A 4856-nucleotide genomic window follows, 5' to 3' on the forward strand; every position below is an offset into this window, starting at 1 on the left:
AGTGACTTAATTGTTAGAGTTACTAATACCTCATTGGGTTGTTATTGAAATCATAAACACATAATTGTAATGAGCCATGAACATAGCGTCAACTGTTAAGAATTATTGAAGTTACTTGTATGATGTCTTGATTTTAGCTCAACCTTGGAGAATATAATAAATGATATTGCTATGCGATAACCTTAAGATTCGTTCTTGTCGTCATATTAGCACTACACTAACATTGTGAGACTTAAGTCTGAATCGTCGTTTTATTTCAAGATAATGTGAATCGTTATAACTCAAAGTTAGCTGGTGTAATGAAACACTTGACATAATCCTTTTATTCTTTGTCGATGGAAAAACTTATGTCATTGTCGAATTGACGATTATGCTTGGTGTTGAATGAGATGCGTACGTGTTAGAAGTAATTGAAATCTTGTCGTGAATGGATGATTGTGGTTACTTTGCCTTTTAGCTGGTATGACAAAGTAGTTAAGGGAACTTATTAGTTCTACTCATAACTTATACAGGTGCCCATTTCGTAAGAGGAAAGTAGAGCCTCAGTTGGGTGATTTTGTGACTTTTGATCGTGCAGTAACGCTTACAGGTACGTACACGCAGTAACGAACTCTTATATGCAATTTTTATTTAAGACATTATTGTTCATTGTAATAATATGCACTGCATCGAAACTGAGATAATAACGAGTACGCCTTATACGAAACGCCGTCGATTATGAAATCCTTGCGCTTAGAATAGTTATAGAGAATGAAAGTGTTAGTAGGAGGCGGGGACCACCCCCCCTTATTTATTTAAGAATTAGATTATGCCTAATTGGAGTTAGAATGACTCCTTTATAGGTGAATTTCTTATTCTATTGAGTGGCTCAGTGGGTTTTGGCGCGCTGCTATCCCAGGGCGCTCATTAATAGTTGAGAGTGGAAGTTATTCCCATCTGATAAGGTACTAGATTATGATTAGCTGGCGTGACTTAACTGGATTATGTCCGGTTGTTTTATTAGTCCCCTAGGTGAGGTTCGACGGGACCACCGTAAGGGGGGTATGAGCATGCTTGGGTCACTGGGCGCCGGATGGCCGATACCGCCCTTTGGCCGAGGTGATACCATGCGGGCCTTGCAACCCCAATATGGTGGCCTCTTCAATGGTTTAGTACCCCAGTGTGTTAGTTTTTCCCGAAGGTAGGACCTGAGAGGGTCGGCTGGAGGGGGCATGAGCTCATACTTTGCCATGGCGGCCGAATGGCCGATAACGCCCTTGGCCGTGTCACTATGCCAGGAAGTAAAGAAAAGATCCACTGATAGAAAACTATTCAGTGATAGAAAGTTTATTCATTGATCGAAAGTTATTTAATGATAGAAGGTTCATTCTTTGGTAGAAAGCTTACGCGTTAATAGAACGTTTACTCTTTGATAGAATATTTACTCTTTAATAGAACATTTACTTATTGATAGAATAGTTTATACTAGTGAGAAGTATGCCTAAGTTAAGTTATCTCAAGGGTATTACAGACTATGATCACACTTACCTTAAGATAGACAAGCTCTATAAGGTCATGTGTTAGGCATCCTGTTAATGCCTTGGTCGAGTAGAACTATACGTGGTTTGCAAGAGTTTATGTTTGAAAAAGGGGAGCGTGAAGACCTGCATTCTACTCAAGAACACATGATTCGAGTTGGAAAGCACACAATGAAATTAAGAAGTATAAATGGCCGATAAACGGTTACTATTCGTGCTCGCGTCTTATGAAATTATCTTATGTTGTTTTATAATATAATGTTATCTAGTAGGTGGTCTTATTATTTTGATGCTAGTTACTGACGTGTACGTGTTTGTGTTTATGTTTGATTATTGATGACTTTCTATGACTGTCCTGTTATGACACATTGGCCTTTGGTCGAATGTCGAGCAGCAGGAGGATCATAGACAGGCGTAATAGGTATTGGAGCTTCTTTTGCATTGCATTGGGGGAGAGTGATGAGGGCGAAGCATAACCTGAGTCATACCTTTATCTTTCTATTTTGTAGCTCTTGTATATGTTTTGTTTTGAGGCCTTGTGCCCTACCTTGTATATTTGTATTCCGCTGCGTAGCTTATAACTCTGTATGGTTTTAAGGAGTTAAGTCTTTCTAAAATGCAAACGTCGACACTGGAACCACGATCCATGCTTGGTATGTCGATTTGGGAAGCCGGTGACGAATCATTCCGCCGTGGTGTGAGATTTTAAAAAAAAAAAAAAAGCAATGATGCCTTAGATTAGTTTAATGCTCTATTGTGCTGATGCTCTAGCACATGATCGATTTTTAGAAGAGATGCTGCCGAAATTTTCACGCACCTTTTTAAAGTTAATATTTAACGTTTATATAAATTCAATTCCTTTTTCTTTTATGTAACACCCGAATTTACTCCCGTCCTTTACGGTTTTGGTTTCGTTAAGGGGTCGGAAATTCAGGGGTGTTACAATAGTGCCATCATATATCCCATAAAAGACAAGTAAAGAAATGGAAATTTTCTTTCAAAAAACTTGCAAAAATAGATAACCCAACTCTAAAGAGCACGCAAAAGGAAGAACATGAACCAGAATCAGACCTGTTGACTCCTTCTGCTATGACCCAACAGGCCTGAGGGGCAAATTGTATGTGTTAATTGGAACACATGACCCATAATCCTAAGACCCTGAAAGAAGAACACAAATACCTGCAGGACGATTTACCCTGCAGGACGATAAAGAGGCACAAATACCTGCAGGATAATTAATCCTGCAGAATGATAGTGGAACGTAAATACCTGCAAGATGGTCAATCCTGTTAAATGATAGCAACGAATATAATGAAATGGCATAAGATAACTGCAACCGTACTCAGAGAAAGTTGCCAACACTTGTATAAGACGAGGCACGACACCTACCTCGTACCTTACCTAGGAAAATGTACTAAAAGACAGAGAATGGGGACCATGGTACAAAGATTAGCAAATCACCAAATGCCACATAGACCTACGAGATACTCTACTTCTCTCTCCACTGATCCCCAAAAAATTCCATTCAAGATAAAAGCCAAAACGACCATTAGGGTTTTGGGATTCTCTCCTAAGACTCACTACTATAAATACACGGTGCCATGCATCACCAAGGGTAACGTATCTTTTTACACTAAAACCCATACAATATTCTCTTGAGCTTTATCAGCAATCTTCTTAAGACCTTACTGACTTCATCATCATCGGTGGACCCCTAGAGGACCCCTCTCCGGCCCTCGTTTGTTATCTTGTGCAGGAGAACATAGTGAAATAGCCCAGAAAGCGACTTAAGCCTCCCTAGTGGTTCATACCTACTGTGAACCTTAAAAGACATTCTCATCACAACAGTTGAGAGTGTTGATCGTTCTCTCAACAGCCGGAACACTGTAAAATGGTTAAAATGTATAGAAGTCCTCTTTGTTGTTGTCAGATTATTGAAGAAAAATGTTGAATTGGGTGTAATCTAAGAGATAGCGACAAATAAATTAACTAGAAATGGAATTATGAGTAGAAGTTGAAAGTGAAATGTACTTGTAATTGATTAAGAAACAAGAAGAGTTAGAGTTAAATTTAATATGGATGGGGATTAAAGATTGTATAAAAAAGTATGAATCAAGCACTATGAATTGGTATATATTATAACTATGACAGTATTTCCTGGTTAGATGAGTTGATTTCGTTTGTTAAGGTTATGAAGTGATTTGTTTAGTTGAGCATGTATTGATATTTGTTAGTTGAGAATTACATGGTTAAAATGTTTGCTTAGGATTATGAGTTGGTGTGGCGAGTTTGGAATTATGAGTAATTTGTTAGTTCTGATGATGAATCGATTTTTTTATTTATTTAGTTTGAATGACGAATTGATTCTCAGTGAGTATTGTGAAGTAAACTATGAAGTTAGTTATGTGGTTAGAATTAAGTTAAGCTGTGGAAATGACTATAAATTATATTTTAAGTGACTCAAGTTAAACAAAGGTTTTTCCTACATTGCTCGTAAGTATCAATTTTTTTACAATCGTGTATATAATATTGTTGATTATATATGTTAAATAAGAAAGACTAGATGGACAGTGGATCAAGAACTAAGAAAAGGTGATGCTTGAGATAAAAAGGGCATTGGAGGTTTAAGTAAATAAGATATAGGGAATAGTTGTATTAAAGTTTGAAAAAAATTGTTGTTTATAAAATCAAAGTTAATCGAATCTCATTAGCTACTTAAGCCAAATCTATTGTTAGTTATTAAGCATATATATATATATATATATATATATATATATATATATATATATATATATATATATATATATATATATATATATATATATATATTTAAATATGAAGATTTTAATTTCATTGAGAAGCCGTATTGACTGAGCTTTTTGTCTTGCTGTAATTTAAAATGTTGGATTTTTTACTTAAATCTTTAATAGTCATGAAAACGGATTACAAAGGTATGTGTTTCATTTTAGTTGAGACTGGTTTGAATACAGGGAGATGTTCTTCCTAATATAGAAAGTCGTGATTTTGAACCTTGAAATCATAGAATATTTACAGAAAAGATCTAGATGGTTTAACGTTTTGAAACGGTTAGGATTACCTCTATGGTGTCTTAAGGAATGTGAACTTTGTCGGGATTATCTCGATACTACTTAATAGTTGGGGGTACGTTGATCAGTATCTCGGACTTAGATCTTCTGCTATGGTTTGGTCATTTGTGGGGTGTGTACACTAGAAATCTTTGTCTAATAGTTATCCGAAGGGCCTAGCTAGCCCGATGGAAAAGAAAGTTCGTTCCATTCCATAAATTTATGGTTTAAAGACTTTGAAAAGAAAATTTTT

The sequence above is a fragment of the Amaranthus tricolor genome, chromosome 1, assembly GCF_026212465.1.
Source record: "Amaranthus tricolor cultivar Red isolate AtriRed21 chromosome 1, ASM2621246v1, whole genome shotgun sequence".
NCBI lineage: Eukaryota > Viridiplantae > Streptophyta > Magnoliopsida > Caryophyllales > Amaranthaceae > Amaranthus > Amaranthus tricolor.